General features: G+C 36.7%; 1 long non-coding RNA gene across 1 annotated transcript; it reads left to right on the top strand.

The window, feature by feature from the left end:
* Positions 1-2,231: 2,231 nt before the first annotated feature.
* Positions 2,232-17,083, top strand: LOC141541317 (uncharacterized). Its single transcript, XR_012481744.1, has 4 exons — positions 2,232-2,732; positions 2,805-2,920; positions 15,154-15,481; positions 16,108-17,083. It is a non-coding gene; the product is annotated as an uncharacterized LOC141541317 (long non-coding RNA).
* Positions 17,084-18,842: the final 1,759 nt, after the last annotated feature.

Here is an 18,842-nt window from a genome sequence, read left to right as displayed (position 1 = left end):
GTTGCCTTGCCTTTGGCTAGCCTTCAACTGACATGGCCTGGAGCTTCTAGAATGGTCTGAAAGCCTTGGGCAGTTTTCAACCTGGTTCCTAACTGTTGGTCAGTAACTGTTTTTAACTACTGTTAAAATTTGTGGCCCTATGGCTACCTTGTGCAACTTCTTCTGAATGTCTGGAGCAGCCTAAGAATGACAGTCATGTTGAGGGCAGTGGTCCCTTCAGGTGAAGAGCAGTGCAGATAGGTGTATTTCTTTTCAGTTTTTATATCCAATTTACATTAACTTCATTTGTAAATAAAAAAAAACCTAACTGAAAAGCAGAAAAAATATAGAAATAACAAAGTAAAAATGTTGCCCCATCCCAGAAGAACATCAGGGAGAATTGCAAATATATAACAATAAATTTCTTTTTCAAGAAACTATAATAAGAGAATTTAGATTTCATATTCTTTGATTTCACAACATCTTATGGATCTCTCAGGCTCCTTAGTGCATTGGTTCCCATCCCAGCTTCAACAATTCTCTCTTGTATTCTCTTATCTTTATTGCAGTGTTAGTGTATACATCTTCATTCCTGTGTTGTGCCAAAGAATATTGGAACTACACTCAAATATTGTGACTTGGGCAGTCTGTGAAAAGCTGCCCATTAAGAAAATGCCACTTGAAATCACAGCCAATAAAGGAATTTTATCTTTCCAGATAAATCCTTTTGATATACAGACACGTTGCCATAATCTTTCATCCTCTCATTTTTCCTGGGTCATACAAATGAGTCTCTCAGTTGCCTCCTTTCCATTTCTTTTATGATGAGGAGAGAGGAAAAATGGAATGGACAAAGGAGGAAATTGGGAAAGGAACTTTAAAGAATTGATCACTTTATTCAATGTGTTGAGGCTGGCTCTCATTACTGCACAACCATTATAAACACAGAAAAGCAAGGCCTGGGCTCTGCTATATTACCTATTAGGGCCTTGTGGGACAGCTCCTCCTTTAGTTGGGTGGATGGGGTAGTGGTGGTAATGAAAGTTTTTAGGACTTATTTGTTGACATCCTTTTCCCCCAGGAAATCTGCAGCTTGAACAGGTACAAGAAATAGGATGGCTCCTAAGGGGGAGAATTAGTCAACCAACATTTAACAATACCTGTTCAAGATACAAAATCTTCATTGTAAACGGGAGGACAATGAAGACATAAAACGTAAACTAGAACATACCAGATCAATAAAGAGTATATAGACAGTCACAGGAGAAGGCATAATCCCAATAAAACCTTTGGAGTCCTTTAGGTAAGAGGCCTACAGGGTCATGAGGTTGATAGCAAGGTGAGTGAAGGAAAGCAAGCATGTGGGGGAGGAGTGTGGTAGAGGAAGGACTTAGATTCTGCAGAACTAAATAGATGAAATGTGGGCAAAGTAAGAGAAAAGGGAAGGGGATGACTGACCCTGCAAAGCTGGGTGCCTGGAGTCAGAAAAGGGGAGAGTTTGGGGGACCGAGATTATGCAATGTGCTTTGGACACATGGATATTCAGTTTCAAATTGGGTCAGATTAAACATGTGCCATGGTCATTGTATGGGAATTGGGGAGCACAGCTGAAGAGGTAAACTACAGGCCCATCAACATCTCTGAGAGTGGTTTACAAAGAAAATTGAAAGTAAGGAAGTTATCCCTTAGATCTAACAGGATTTTCCCAATAAGGGAGCAGGACCCAGAAAAATACAGGGCAGCCAGTCCAACAAAGAAAGCTGCCCTCATGGAGCTGGCTCCTCTGAGGACCCCAAGCATATGCCAAAGGGCAAAAACACGCCTTTTCAACAGGCCATCCAACAACATTTCCCCTCTTGGAAGGGAAAAAGTAGGCTCAGTGCCTAGGCAAGAAAAAAAATCGTTACCTCCCCTAAGAGGCCAGGGGAAAGAGAGAGCCCCTCCTCCCCTCTCTGTCTCCCTTTATCCTCCCCTGCCTGCTATTCCCACAAAAACCGCCCCAAAGGCCTCAGAGCCAAGACACTTGCCCTGCCCACCTTTCAAGTGAAGCCACCCTAGCTTGTGGGGTGGAGCCAAGATGGCGGAGAAGACACAGGTTTCCTGGAAGCCCAGTACTTCAGCAGAGAAGTTGAAAACAATTCCTCACCAAAGGTAAATAATGAACCCCCAAATGCCAAATCTCACAGGACCTGGCCATGCCCACCCATTACCCAGCAGTCAGGAAATACTGATCCTGTGCAGCTGCTGCCACTTGTAGATGAAGTCTGGACAACCCCCCCTTACTGGTAAAACAGATATCAACTTTAAAAACAAAATGAATAATAAAAAAAAAGAACTCTGACTGTAAATAACTTTCATGGAAAAAGAGAACAGATTTCAAACATTTTTTTCCTAATTGGGAAAGCAACTGACCTGGAAAAATAAATCTTGGAGAGAGAGAGTCTAAGGATTACTGGACTTCCTGAAAACCATGATGAATAAAGAACCTAGACACTATTTTTCAGGAAATCAGAATCAGAAAGTAAAATGTACATTGAAACTATTCACCAAACATCTCCTGAAACAGACCCCCAAAGGAAAACTCCAAGGAATCTTCTGGCTACATTTTAGAACTATCAGGAAAAAATAACACAAGCATCCAGAAAAAAAAACAAAAAATTCAACTACCGAAGAACCACAATAAGGATTACACCTAGGACCTTGAAGCTTCCCCCTTAAAGGAGAAGAGGACCTGGAATCTGATATTCTGAAAGGTCAGAAAGGTCAAGGAACTTGGAATGCAGCCAAGAATAAATTACTCCTCTAAACTGAGCATTTTCTTTCAGGGAAGAAGATGGACACACAGTGAAACAGGGTGACTTCCATTCATTGCTGATGAAAAGACCAGAGCTAAACAAAAAATTTGACCTCCAAATATTGAAATCAGGAGAAGCATAAACAGGTAAACAGAGCACTTGAGAAGTATAATTCTGTTATGGGTATACATAGAGAGTGCATGTATAATTTCATATTACTGTTCCAATATTAAAAAAAAAAACTAGAGGTGGGAAGGGCATTATACTGGAAAAAGAGGAAAGTGGAGGGAAATTACATTTCAAGAAGAGGCAACGAAAACCTATTATCATTGAGGGAAAGCAGGGAAGGGGATGAATATTGTGTGAATTTTGTTCTGGTCAGATTTGGCTCAAAGAGAAATATTAGAATATTTGGTTTCACCGAGAAACTTCTCTCACCTTATAGCAAAGTGGGGTAGGGGAAAGGCAAAAAGGGAAAGCGGTAAACTAAATAGAAGGGGAAACAGAAATACTAAGGGAAAAGTAGAAGACAGGGGGAGGGACTCTAAAGGAAGAGGGCTGGCTGAGGCAAGTAGTGCTCATAAGAAAAATACTGGGGAAGGAGGGAAAGGGGAAAAGGAAAGAGAAAAGTATAATTTGGGGAATAAGATGGCAAGGAAATACAGTTTTAACCATAAATGTGAATGAGGTGAACTCTCTCAATAGTTAGTGGATAGCAGACTAGATCCTACAATACATTGTTTACAAGAAACACATTTAAAGCGGAGTGATACATATAGAGGAAAAGTAAAAGGCAGAAGCAGAATCTATTATGCTTCAGGTGAAGTACAAAAAAGCAGGGGTAACCATCCTGACTTCAGATCAAGCAAAAGTAAAAATTGATCTAATTAAAAGAGATAAGGAAGGGCACTGTATCTTGCTAAAGGGTACCATAGATGATGAAGCAATACCAGTACTAAACATATATGCACAAAGTGGCATGGCATCTAAATTCCTAAAGGAGATGTTGAGAGCTGCAAGAAGAAATAAACAGCAAAACTATAATAGTGGGAAATCTCAACCTTGCTCTCTCAGAACTAGATAAATCAACCACAAAGTAAGAAGTTAGAGGTAAATACAATACTAGAAAAATTAGGTATGATAGACCTTTCGAGAAAATTGAATAGAGACAAAAAGAGTGCATTTATAATTTCATATTACTGTTCCAATATTAAAAAAAAAACATAAAAACAAAATTAGAGTTGGGAAGCGGATTTTACTGGAAAAAGAGGAAAGTTTTCTTTCTTCTCACAGCAGTTTATGAAACCTATACCAAAATTGATTCTATATTAGGACATTAAAAACATCAAAATAAACACAGAAAGGCAGAAATAGTAAATGCGAATTTTTGTTCGGATCATGATGCCATAAAATTATATTCAATAAAAGGCCAGGAGAAAGGCAAACAATTAATTGTAAACAAAATAATCTCATCCTATCAAATGAGTGGATGAAAAAGCAAATCATAACACAATCAGCAATTTCACTCAAGAGAATGACAATAGTGAGACAACATACCAAAATTTGTGGGATACAGCTAAAGCAGTAATAAAAAGAAATTTTATCTCTCTAGATGCTTGCTTGTGTAAAATAGAGAAAGGGAAGATCAGTGAATTGGGCTTGCAACTAAAAAACTAGAAAAAGAACAAATTGAAAACTGCAAACAAATACCAAATTGGAAATTGTAAAAATAAAAGAGATAAATAAAACTAAGATTTGGTTTTATGAAAAAAAAATTGACCTTTAGTTAATTTGATTAGAAAAAGAGGAAAATCAAATTGTTAGTGTCAAAAATGAAAAGAACTTTCCACCAATGAAGAGGCAATTAGATTGATATTTTGCTCAAAAGTGCAATGGAGGAATTTGTACAAAAATATAGAATGCCCAGATTGATAGAGGAGAGGAATTAAATTAATTAAATAATGCCATTTTAGAAAAAGAAATAGAACAAGCTGTTAATCAACTCTCTATGCAAAAATCTACAAGACCAAATGGATTTTAAAGAAAACAACTCCAATAGTAAAGTATTTGAAAACTAGCCAATGAAGGACTGCTACCAAATTTCTTTTATGACACAGCCATAGTACTGACACAGCAAACAGGTAGGACGAAAACAGAAAAAAAAAAATTATAGACCAATCTACCTAATGAATACTGATACAAAAATCTTGAGTAAAATATGAGAAAATAATTCCCAGGATAATATACTATGACCAAGTAGGATTTTATACCGGAATGTAGTGCTAGTTCAATATTAGGAAGCATGATTGACAATATCAATAACGAAATTAACAAAAACCATATGATTATCTTAGTAGCTAATAAAATCTAACATCCATTCCTAATAAAAACACTTGAGAGCATAGTAATAAATGGACTTTTCCTAAAAATAGTTAGTAGAATCTATTTAAAACCATCAGCAAGCCTCATATATAATAGGGATAAACTGTACCATTCCCAGTAACATCAGGGGTGAAACAAGTTTGCCCCCACTATCACCATTACTATTTAATATCGTATTAGAAATGCTAGCTTTGGCAATAAGAGAAAACAGAGATTATTTAATAAGGAAACCAAATGATCACCCTTTGGAGATGATATGATGGTATAGAGAACCTTAGAGAATCTACTATAAAGCTATTAGAAATATTCCACCAATTTAGCAATGTTGCAGGATACAAAATAAATCCACATAAATCATCAGCACTTTTATACACCACTAATAAAATCCAACGGTGAGAGATCCAAAGAGAAATTCCATTTATTTGAAAATCTTATCTGCCAAAGGACAGTCAGGAACTATATGAACAGAACTACAAAACAGATCTAACCAATTGGAAAAAATATAAAGTGCTATTGGATAGGGGCAGCAAAGATAATAAAGATGACAAGACTACCCAAGACTGGGTAACCAAATACACCTATTTATTTAGCGCTATACCAAACAAACTCTTAAGAAACTTATTTTACTGACACCCCTCCAAAGAAAATTAACAAAATTCATTTGTAAGAGCAAAAGGTCAAGAATTTCAAGGGAATTAATTAAAAAAAAAAACAAAAAACAAAAAAGCAAATGAAGGTGACCGCTGCTTTATAATGTAGCTTTAGATGTCATACAGCAAGGCCATTAAAAACATTTGGTACTAGATAGGAAAAAGAGCAGTGATAAATGGAAGAGGTTAAGTTCACAGAACAAAATAGTTTTTTTTAATTTATTTTTTTATTAACTTTTTAAAATTATAACATTTCCTTTGACAGTACATATGCATAGGCAATTTTTTTTTTTACATTATCCCTTGTATTCCATTCTGTTCTGAGTTTTTCCCCTCCTTCCCTCTACCCCCTCCCCTAGATGGCAGGCATTCCCATACATATTAAATATCTTATAGTATATCCTATATGTGCAGAACTGAATTTTGTTGTCGTTATTGTTGTTGAAAAGGAAGAATTGGATTTGGAAGGTAAAAAATAACCTGGGGAGAAAAACAAAAGAAAATACTAACAGTTTATACTCATTTACCAGTGTACCTTTTCTGGATGTAGCTGATTCTGTCCATCATTGATCAATTGGAATTGGATTAGGTCTTCTCTATGTTGAAGATATCCACTTCGATCAGAACACATCCTCATACAGTATCATTGTTGAAGTGTATAATGATCTTCTGGTTCTGCTCGTTTCATTTAGCATCAGTTGATGTAAGTCTCTCCAAGGTCCTCTGTATTCCTCCTGTTGGTCATTTCTTACAGAACAATAATATTCCATAACATTCATATACCATAATTTACCCAACCATTCTCCAATTGATGGACATCCATTCATTTTTCAGTTTCTAGCCACTATGAAAAGCGCTGCCACAAACATTTTGGCCCATACAGGTCCCTTTCCCTTCTTTAGTATTTCCTTGGAATATAAGCCCAGTAGTAGCACTGCTGGGTCAAAGGGTATGCACATTTTGATAACTTTTTGGGCATAATTCCAGATTGCTCTCAAGAATGGCTGGATTCTTTTACAACTCCACCAACAATGCATCAGTTTCAGTTATCCCACAGCCCCTCCAACATTCATCGTTATTAGTTCCTGTCATCTTAGCCAATCTGACAGGTGTGTCATGATATCTCAGAGTTGTCTTAATTTGCATTTCTCTGATCAATAGTGATTTGGAGCACTCTTTCATATGAGTGGAAATACTTTTAATTTCATCATCTGAAAATTGTCTGTTCATATCCTTTGACCATTTATCAATTGGAGAATGGCTTGATTTCTTATAAATTAAAGTCAATTCTCTGTATATTTTGGAGATGAGGCCTTTATCAGAACCTTTAACTGTAAAAATGTTTTCCCAATTTGTCACTCCCCTTCTAATCTTGTTTGCATTAGTTTTGTTTGTGCAGAAACTTTTTAATTTGGTGTAATCAAAATTTTCTATTTTGTGATCAATAATGGTCTCTAATTATCCCTTGGACACAAACTCCTTCCTCCTCCATAAGTCTGAGAGGTAAACCATTCCATGTTCCTCCAATTTATTTATGATTTCGTTCTTTATGCCTAAATCTTGGACCCATTTTGATCTTATCTTAGTATGTGGTGTTAAATGTGGGTCCATGCCTAGTTTCTGCCATACTAATTTCCAGTTTTCCCAGCAGTTTTTGTCAAATAATGAATTCTTATCCCAAAATTTGGGATCTTTGGGTTTATCAAACACTAGATTGCTATTTTTATTCCCTATCTTGCCCTGTGAACCTAACCTATGCCACTGATCAACTAGTCTATTTCTTAGCCAATACCAAATGGTTTTGGTGACTGTTGCTTTATAATACAGTTCTAGATCAGGTACAGCTAGACCACCTTCATTTAATTTTTTTTTCATTACTTCCCTTGAAATTCTCGACCTTTTTTTGTTCCATACTGGTACAGCTAGACCATCAAAACCATTTGGTACTAGATAGGAAAAAGAGCCATAATCAGTGGAATAAGTTATTCATGGAACAAAATACTCAAGTATTATAGCAATCTAGTGTTTGACCCCAGCTTTTGGGATAAGAATTCACTATTTGACAAAAACTGCTGGGAAAATTGGAGACTAGCATAGCAGAAACTAGGCATTGACCCACACCTAATACCATATATCAAGCTAAGGTTCAAATGGGTTCATGATCTGGGAATAAGAATGATAATATAAACAAATTTGGAAGAGCATAGGATAATTTACTTCTCAGAACTGTGGACGAGGAAGGAATTTATGACCAAAGAACAATTAGAGATCATTACTGATCACAAAATAAATAATTTTCATTATATTAAGTTAAAAAGTTTTTGTACAAACAAAACTAATGCGGAGAAGATTAGAAAAGAAGCAATAAATAAGGAAATCATTTTTACATTCAAAGGATCTGATAAAGGCCTCATTTCTAAAATATATAGAGAATGGATTCAACTTCAAAAGAAGTTAAGCCATCCTCCAATTGATAAATGTGAAAGGATATGGACAGACATTTTTCAGATGAAGAAATTGAAACTATTTGTAGTCATATGAAAAGGTGCTCCAAATCACTGGAACAGAGAAAATGCAAAGACAAACTCAGATACCCCTATACAGCTGTCAGATTGGCTAAGATGACAAGAAACGATAATGATGAATGTTGGAAAAGATGTGGGACAACTGGGATGCTGATGGATTGCTTGGTGGAATAGTGAACAGATCCAACCATTCTGGAGAGCAGTTTGGAACTATGCTCAACAAGTTATCAAACTCTGCATACCCTTTGACCCAGCAGTGTTTCTATTGTGTTTATAGCCCAAAGAGATCTCAGTGGAGGAAAAGGGACCCCACATTTGCAAAAATGTTTGTGGCAGCCCTTTCTGTAGTGGCAAGAAACTGGAAACTGAATGGATGCCAATCATTTGGAGAGTAACTGAATAATTTATTTCAGAGATCCCTGGAGAGACTAAGCTAAGTGCAATGAGCAGAACCAGGACATCACTATACCATGGCAACAGGACTATAGGATGATCAATTCTATTGGATAGAATCTCTTCAACAATGAGATGATTCAAACCAATTAAAATTGTTCATTGATGTACAGAGGCATCTACCCCCACAGAGAGGACCATGGGAACTGAGTGTGGACCATAACATAACATCCTTACTCTTTGTTTGCTTGCATTTTGTTTAATTTCAGGTTTTTTCCTTCTGAGTCTGTTTTTCCTTGTACAGCAAGATAACTGTTTAACTATATATACATATATTGGATTTAAAAATATTTTGAAGATTTTCAAAATATATTGGAGTACCTGCCACCTAGGGGAGGGAGTGTGGGGGGGAAAGGGGATAATTTGGTAGAGAACACATTGTTGAAAAATTATCCAAGCATATGTTTTGTAAATAAAAAGCTGTAATAAATTTTTAAATTTTAATTTTAAAAAATTTTATAATTATAAATTTTTCTATGACAGTATATATGCATGAGTAATTTCTAAAATAACATTATCCCTTGTATTCATATTTCCAAATTTTCCCCTCCCTCCCTGTATTCCCTCCCCTACATGACAGGCAATCCCATACATATTACATGTGTTACAGTATAACCTAGATATAATATATGTGTGTAAATCCAATTTTATTGTTGCAAGTATTAGATTCCAACGGTATAAGTAACCTCGGTAGATAGACAGCAGTGATAACAATTTATATTCACTTCCCAGTGTTCCTTCTCTGGGTGTAGTTGTCTGTGCATCATTGATCAACTGGAAGTGAGTTGCATCTTCTTTATGTTGAAGATATCCACTTTTATCAGAATACCTCTTCATGCAGCATTGTTGTTGAAGTGTACAGTGATCTTCTGGTTCTGTTCATTTCACTCAGCATCAATTCATGCAAGTCTCTCCAATCCTTTCTGAATTCATCCTGCTGGTCATTTTTTACAGAGCAATAATATTCCATAACCGTCATATACCATAATTTACCCAACCATTCTCCAATTGATGGACATCCCATTCATCTTCCAGGTTCTAGCCAGTAAGAAAAGGGCTGCCACAAACATTCTGGCACATACAGGTCCCTTTCCCCTCTTTAGTATTTCTTTGGGATATAAGCCCAATAGCAGCAATGCTGGATCAAAGGGTATGCACAGTTTGATAACTTTTTGGGCATAATTCCAGATTGCTCTCCAGAATGGCTGGATTCTTTCACAGCTCCACCAACAGTGTATTAGTGTCCCAGTTTTCCCACATCCCCTCCAACATTCATCATTATTTGCTCCTGTCATCTTAGCCAATCTGACAGGTGTGTAGTGGTATCTCAGAGTTGTCTTAATTTGCATTTCTCTGATCAGTAGTGATTTGGAACACATTTTCATATGAGTGGATATAATTTCAATTTCATCATCTGAGAATTGTCTGTTCATATCCTTTGACCAGTTATCAATTGGAGAATGGTTTGTTTTCTTATAAATTAGGGTCAGTTCTCTATACATTTTGGAAATGAGACCTTTATCAGAACCTTTAACTGTAAAAATATTTTCCCAATTTGTTACTTCCCTTCTAATCTTGTTTGCATTAGTATTGTTTGTACAGAAACTTTTTAGTTTGATGTAATCAAAATCTTCTATTTTGTGATCAATAATGATCTCTAATTCTCCTCTGGTCATAAATTCTTTCCTCCTCCACAAGTCTGAGAGGTAGACTATTCTCTGTTCCTCTAATCTATTTATGATTTCATTCTTTATGCCTAAATCATGGACCCATTTTTATCTTATCTTGGTATATGGTGTGAAGTGTGGATCCATATCTAATTTCTGCCATACTAATTTCCAGTTTTCCCAACAGTTTTTTTCAAATGAATTTTTATCCCAAATGTTGGTATCTTTGGGTTTGTCAAACATTAGATTGCTATAGATGTACCCTTTTTTTGTCCTTCATACCTAATATGTTCCTCTGGTTGACTGGTCTATTTCTTAGCCAATACCAAATGGTTTTGGTGACTGCTGCTATATAATATAGCTTTAGATCAGGTACACCTATACCGCCTTCATCTGACTTTTTTTTCATCAGTTCCCTTGAAGTTCTCGACCTTTTATTCTTCCATATGAATTTAGTTGTTATTTTTTCTACGTCATTAAAATAGTTTCTTGGGAGTCTGATTGATATAGCACTAAATAAATAGATTAGTTTGGGGAGTATTGTCATCTTTATTATATTCGCTCGGCCTATCCAAGAGCACTGAATGTCTTTCCAATTATTTAAATCTGACTTTATTTTGGTGGCAATTGTTTTGTAATTTTCTCATATAATTCCTGACTTTTCTTTGGTAGATGGATTCCCAAATATTTTATACTCTCAACATTTGTTTGGAATGGAATTTCTCTTGCTGTTGCATTTTGTCGGTGTTGTATAAAAATGCTGAAGATTTATGTGGATTTATTTTGTATCCAGCAACTTTGCTAAAGTTGTGAATTATTTCTACTAACTTTTTATTAGAATCTCTGGGGTTTTCTAAGTATACCATCATATCATCTGCAAAGAGTGACAGTTTAATTTCCTCATTACCTACTCTTATTCCTTTAATCTCTTTCTTGACTCTTCTTGCCTAGGCTAGCATTTCTGATACAATATTTAATAGTAATGGTGATAGTGGGCAACCTTGTTTTTCACTCCTGATCTTACTGGGAAATGTTCCAGTTTATCTCCATTACATATTATGCTTACTGATGGTTGTAAATATATGCTCCAGATTATTCTAAGGAATAGTCCATTTATTTCTATACTCTCAAACGTTTTTAGTAGGAATGGATGTTGGATTTTATCAAATGCTTTTTCTGCATCTATTGAGATGATCATATGGTTTTTATTAATTTGATTATTAATATGGTCAATTATACTAATAGTTTTCCTAATATTAAACCAGCCCTGCATTCCTGGTATAAATCCTACTTGGTCATAGTGTATTATCCTGGGGATGATTTTCTGAAGTCTTTTTGCTAATATCTTAAAAGATTTTAGCATCAATATTCATTAAGGAAATTGGTCTATAGTTTTCTTTCTCAGGTTTTGATCTACCTGGTTTAGGTATTAGTACCATGTCTGTGTCATAAAAGGAGTTTGGTAGGACTCCTTCATCCCCTATTTTTTTATTTAGTTTATATAACATTGGGGCTAATTGTTCTTTAAATGTTTGGTAGAATTCACATGTAAATCCATCTGGTCCTGGGGATTTTTTCCTGGGGAGCTGATGTTGATTAATAGCTTGTTCTATTTCTTTTTCTGAAATGGGACTATTTAAGCAGTTTATCTCCTCCTCTGTTAATCTAGGAAGCCTATATTTTTGGAGGAAGTCATCCATTTCACTTAAATTAGCAAATTTATTGGCATAAAGTTGGGCAAAGTAACTCATTATTTCTCTCATTTCCTCTTCATTGATGGAAAGATCCCCATTTTCATTTGTAAGACTAACAATTTGATTTTCCTCTTTCCTTTTTCTGATCAGATTTACCAAAGGTTTATCTATTTTACTTGCTTTTTCATAAAACCAACTCTTGTTTTTATTTACTAATTCAATAGTTTTTGACTTTCAATATTATTGATTTCTCCTTTTAATTTTAGTATTTCAAGTTTGATTTTTGGGTGGGGGTTTTTAATTTGGTCTTTTTCTAGCTTTTTAAGTTGCAGGCCCAATTCAATCATCTTCTCTTTCTCTATTTAGTTCAAATAAGCCTCTAAAGATATAAAATTTCCCCTTATTACCACTTTGGCTGCATTCCACAGATTTTGGTATGATGCCTCATCATTGTCATTATCTGGGGTGAAATTATGAATTGTTTCTATAATTTGCTGTTTCACCCAGTCATTCTTTAAGATGATATTATTCAGTTTCCAATTACTTTTTAGTCTATTTACCCCTAACTTCTAATTGAATGTAATTTTTATTGCATTGTGATCTGAGAAGAAGGCATTTATTATTTCTGCCTTCCTGCATTTAATTTTGAGATCTTTATGTCCTAATATATGGTCAATTTTTTATAGGTTCCATGAATTGCTGAGAAGAAAGTATATTCCTTTCTATCACCATTCAGTTTTCTCCAAAGGTCTATCATACCTAGTTTTTCTAATGTTCTAGTTACCTTTTTAATTTCTTTCTTATTTCTTTTGTGGTTTAATTTGTCTAAATCTGAGAGTGCAAGGTTGCGATCTCCCACTATTATAGATTTACTGTCTATTTCTTCTTGCAACTCTCTTAACTTTTCCTTTAGAAAGTTAGTTGCTACATCACTTGGTGCATATATGTTTAGTATTGATATGGCTTCATTGTTTATGCTAGCTTTGAGCAGAATATAGTTTCCTTCCTTATCTCTCTTAATTAGATCAATTTCTGCAGATGGCATCCCCTGCTTTTTTGGCTTTACTTGAAGCATAATAGATTCTGCTCCAACCTTTTACCTTTACTCTGTATGTATCTCCCTGCTTTAAGTGTGTTTCCTGTGAACAACATATTGTAGGGTTCTGACCTTTGATCCAGTCTGCTGTCTCTCTCCATTTGATGGGAGAGTTCATCCCATTCACATTTACAGTTAAAATGACTAATTCTGTATTTCCTGCCACCATATTATCCCTAGATTATGCTTTTTTCCCCTTCACCCCCCTGAACCCCTTCCCCAATATTTAATTTATAGACCCCACTTGTGAAGTTCAGCCCTTCCTTTTTAGTATCCCTCCCCCCTCCTTTTAAGACCCTTCCCTTTTTATTGTACCCTTCCCTTATTCCCCTTTTCCTTTTCCCTTTTCATCTTCCCCCTTTTAATGAGGTGAGAGAGAATTCTCTGGAAAACAAATATGTCAATTATTTACTCTTTGAGCATACTCTGATGAGAGTAAGATTCACATAATGTTTCTCCCCCTCTCTAAATTCCCTCAGATGTGGTAGATTTTCTATGCCTCTTCCTGGGATTTGTTTCCCTCTTTTTATCACTCATTCCCCTTTTTCTGATATTACCCCCTTCTCCTTTTTTTTATATCAGTAAAATCAAATTACCCATGCAGACTTTCTGTATATCCACAACAGAGATACACTTCTCAAAGAGTTCTTTTTACCTTTTTCTGCTTCTCCTCAGTCTTGTGGATGTAGATCAAATTTTTTGTTGAAGTCTGCTTTTTTTTTTAGAAACAAATGGAATTCCTCTGTTTCATTAAATGACCATCTTCTTCCATGGAAGAAAATGCTAAACTTAGCTAGGTAGTTTATTCTTGGTTGCAACTCTTGATCTTTTGCCTTTCAGAATATCAGGTTCCAGGCCCTTCGATCTTTTAATGTGGAGGCAGCTAGATCTTGAGTGACCCTTATTGTGGCACCTTGATATTTGAATTGTTTTTTTCTAGCTGCTTGCAATATTTTTTCTTTTGTTTGGTAGTTCTGCAGCTTAGCCACAATGTTCCATGGAGTTCTTTTTTTAGGGTCTTTTTCAGAAGGTGTTTGATGAAGTCTTTCAACACCTATTTTCCCTTCTGTTTCTATTATCTCTGGACAGTTCTCTTTGATAATTTCCTGTAAAATAGAATCTAGGTTCTTTTTTTGATCATAGTTTTCGGGAAGTCCAATGACTCCTCAGATTATCTCTCCTAGATCTGTTTTCCAGATCTATAGATTTTCCCAGTAAGTACTTGACGTTAATCTCCAGCTTTTCTTTTTTCTTTTTCTTTTTTTTTTTTTTTTTTGTTTTTGTTTTTTTTGTTTTGTTTTGTTTGACCAATTCTTGGATTCTCAATGAATCATTCATTTCTCTTTGTTCCATCCTGATTTTTAATGAGTTATTTTCTTCATTCATATTTTTAGTTCTTTTTGTATATGCTCAATTGAGTTTTTAAATGAACTTATTTTGCTCTATTGAATTTTTTCCATTTTCTAATTTTCTTTTTAGAAAGTTATTTTCTTTTTTCCAATTCAGAAATCCTACTTTCTTGTGATTTTTTTAAACCTTTTCTAATTCACAGAATTTTGTTTCCCTGCATCTCCTATGAATTCTTTATTTTTTCCAATTCAAATTTCAGGATGTTATTCTCTATCACAGCTTCTCTTTCCTTTCCCCATTTTTCTTCAAACTCTCCTAACTTTGTAATAGTCTCTTCTGGGAGAGAGTTATGTGATGCGGTGGCAGGTATCATTCCCCTTTAGGCTGTTATCTGTTGACTCTCTGCTGTTAACTTCCTCGGGGTTGGATACTGGCTCTTTCTCTGTGTAGAAGGCATCAATGGTTTTCTTCAGCTTTTTATTCATTGTTAAAAATCTGTTGGGGTAAGAAGTTTATTTATTAGTTTATTAATTAATTTATTTATTTGCCAACTTCCTCCCAGACTGGATGGATGCAGCAGTTCCTGTGCCTGAGCTAAGAGAGAGCTTGCTGTGAGGGTTGCCCAGTGAAGGACCCCGCTGTGTGGCCTAGTGACTGCCCTGAGGTTTAAAGCTGAACAGTAAAAGCGACACAAAGCCCAGCCAATGTGTCCCGTGGGACGTGGATATCAGCAGCTGACCTGAAAAGCCCCTGCGCTCCAACTGGAAGTATCTGCCCGGAAACCGCTGTCCTTATTTCAAAGGTTCCACTTCTGTGGGAGTTCCACTTTTTTGTTGTTGAAGTGCATAATGATCTCCTGGTTCTGCTCATTTCACTTAGCATCAGCTCATGTAAGTCTTTCCAAGCCTCTCTGTATTCATCCTGCTGGTCATTTCTTACAGAGCAATAATATTCCATAACATTCATGTACCACAATTTACCCAACCATTCTCCGATTGATGGACATCCATTCAATTTTCAGTTTCTAGACACTACAAAAAGGGCTGCCACAATCATTTTGGCACAAACATGACCTTCCTATTGTCGCCTTATATTGTCCTATATTGTTATCCAACCTTGATTGTCCTATTTTTTGGACAATAAAATAGAATTTTAATTTGGTGGGGGTTAATAAATGTATTAATTTAGAATACACTTTGCTTTATGAATCGTGTTGGAGAGAAAAAGCGAAGCAAAAGGAATAACCATGGAAGAGAAAAGGAAAAACAAAGTGAACATAGTACATGGTGCTTTACATTTTTTCTCCTTAGTGTTTTTTGTTTTTTTTTGAATGAAGATGGCATTTTCTGTCCAAAGTCTATTAGGATTGCTTTGGATCAAAACCAATTCTTTCCTATCTGTCACAAATTCTTGCTGTTATTTCGTACAAAGTATTCTTCCTATTTTTGCCACCCACATCCTTCCCTGTTTCCTAATTTCTTCCCCTTTGCTCATATGTCACCTTCTTCATCCACAGACTTGGAGCTGCCACTTGGCAGAAGGCTCTGTCAACATGCCCTGGAGGACCTCACCCTGAGTTGACCTCCCCATATGGCACTGTGGTGTGGAAAAGAAAACTAAACTAACTCAACCACCAGGCTAAATGTCTGCCCTCCACAGAATGGGCCCCACTTCCTGGCAGAAGCTTCCACCAGTGGGCCAAGGCATCCCTCTTCCTCAATCAACCTCACCTCTTCATCACATAATGGGTAAAATTAAAAAAAAAAAAATCAAAAACAACAAATACAACAATAAAAAAACCAGACAAGCTGACCCACCTCAATCCCTCCTAGGATGAATGTGTGCCCTCCAGAGACTTGATCCCAACACCTGGAAGAGGCCCTTGACAACAGGCCGAATGGAAAGCATTGTGCCATCTTTGGAAAAAGACCCCCCTGCCCCCCGCAAAGAGACCAGTGACCCTCAACATCCAGTCTGAATGTCTGAACTCTACAGATGTGGTTCCACCACCTGGCAGAAAGCTCCACAGAGGGGCAAAGGGCACTCCTCTTCCCCAGTTGATCTCCCCAACTTTCCCTTGAAAACCTGAGGGAACAGATGCCTGACATAAACCTCCAGCATTCACCATGATGCCAGCAGCTGGGCTGGCCTTGGCAGTCCCTACCCCTGGAAGAAGCCGGTCTCTGGGCTGACCAATCACCACCCCACCCCTCTCAGCTCCCTCCTCCCTCAGGCTGCAGCACCTGCCTGCCACAGGCTTTAGGCACTCCAGCCAAAGGCCCCAGGAAGAGGCTCAGCCCCTCATAAGGGAAAATTGCAAACACCAGTCCAGGATCACATTCACAAAGATGTGTAAATTGAGAATCAAGAGTTGCTAATTGTACATGAAGATTCAGCCAGCCCTGGTCCCCAGGTCTCTGGCTCATTGGATGCTGTTTGGACAATGTCTTAAACATTCTTGAATTAAAAATTGAATAAAATTTTAATTATTTTAATTTGTAATTTTTTTAATGTTTAGTAAATTTACTTTTAATAAGCATTGCTTTTATGAATCATGTTGGGAAAGAAAAATAGAGCAAAAGGGAAAAACCATGAGAGAGAAAGAGAGTGAAAGAAAAACAAAGCATATGGTGTTTTACATTCTTTCTCTGTAGTTCTTTTTGTGAATGCAGATGGCATTTGCTGTCCAAAGTCTATTGGGATTGCCTGGATCACTAAAGCACTGAGAAGAAGCAACTCTTTCCTAGCTGATCAATACAAATTCTTGCTTTTATTTTGTACAAAGTATTCTTCCTTCTGCTTGTTCCACTCAGCATCAGTTCGTGTAAACCTTTCCAGGCCTTTCTAAAATGAGCTTGTTTGTCATTTCTTATATAATGCTAACATTCCTTTACCTTCATATACCGCCACATCTTGTTCAGCCATTCTCCAGTTGATGGGCATCTACTGATTTTCCAGTTCCTATCATAAAAAAGAGCAACTGCAAACAACTTGGCACAGGGAACTTTTCCCTCCCCGATAATTTCTTTGAGATACAGACCCAGTAAGGAAACTGCCATTTCAAAAGGTATGTGCAGTTGGATAGCCCTTTCTGCACAGTTCCAAATTGCTCTCCAGAATGGTTGGTTGGAATTCTAACAATTTTTGCGTTTCCTTTTCCCAAGCTTTCAATTCCTTTCCCTATTTTTCTACTCTCTGTTAGTATCCTTTTGGAATTCTTCCAAGAGAGCCTTTTGAATTGGAGAGCAACTTATTTCACCCTTTGAGGCTTCATCTGGAGTTGTTTTGCCTTTAGGGGCTGGTGTGGCCAGCTTCCTTCCCATGCTGGGTGGGCGTGGCCAAGTTCCATTTCTCATTCTGGGCCTCAGGGGCTCACTACTTCCCTCCTGTGGTTGTGCTGGACATTTTACAGCTAGCCTGCAAGCTAGAAATTTACTAGAGAATAAATATCAAGTATGTAATAGCAAAATAAATGACTTGGAAAACCAAAGCTTCAGAGTAGTGAAATGCCAGCATCAAAACAAACCAACCAAAAAAAAAGGTCTACACATCCCATTTCCACCTGCCATCAAAAGAAAAATGTCCAGATCTTGTAGAACCTAAGGATAAATAAAGTAGAAAAAGATCCACTGATCACATCCTCAAAGAAATCCCCTCAACTGAGAACTTCAGGGAATATCATTGCCAAAGGTCAGAGAGTCCAGATCAAAGAAAAAACACTTCAAATAGAAGATTTCCAGTGGGGATCATAACTGTACTGGTGGTTCTTGTTCGTATTGTCAAAGAGTATAAGTGAACATCTTTTCAAGCAAGAATGGGGAGCAACTGACACTTCAACCTCATTCTACTCCAAAATGCTCAAAGGAAGAAAAATTCAAACACATGCAACTGGGTGCAGAAATCCATTTCACTTAACAAGGCAACATGAAGGAAAGAGGGGACAAGAGAAACTTAACGAAAAGGCAGATTAAGATACTGTGGTATTGTTTGTGGCGTTCAGTCCTTTCAATCTTTGAAGACTCTTTGGGATCCCTGAAGTATGTTGTGGTTCTGAGGAACCTGAGTTCTCAGGAACCATTCCCTTTATGAGCATGATCTACCCTTCCTGGCTTACTCAATGTTCCTTGAGCAGCTGACTCCTATTGCCAGGAAAATATTCTCATGGGAAACTAGGTGGTGAAGAAAAGAGGGTACCACACCTGAAATCAGGACCTGGGCTCAGATCTGACTTAAGATACTTGCTAGCAAGTC

The sequence above is a fragment of the Sminthopsis crassicaudata genome, chromosome 4 (assembly GCF_048593235.1).
Source record: "Sminthopsis crassicaudata isolate SCR6 chromosome 4, ASM4859323v1, whole genome shotgun sequence".
In the NCBI taxonomy this organism is placed as follows: Eukaryota; Metazoa; Chordata; class Mammalia; order Dasyuromorphia; family Dasyuridae; genus Sminthopsis; species Sminthopsis crassicaudata.
Note: the sequence above shows the minus strand (reverse complement) of the source record. Positions and strands in the feature narration are given on the sequence as shown.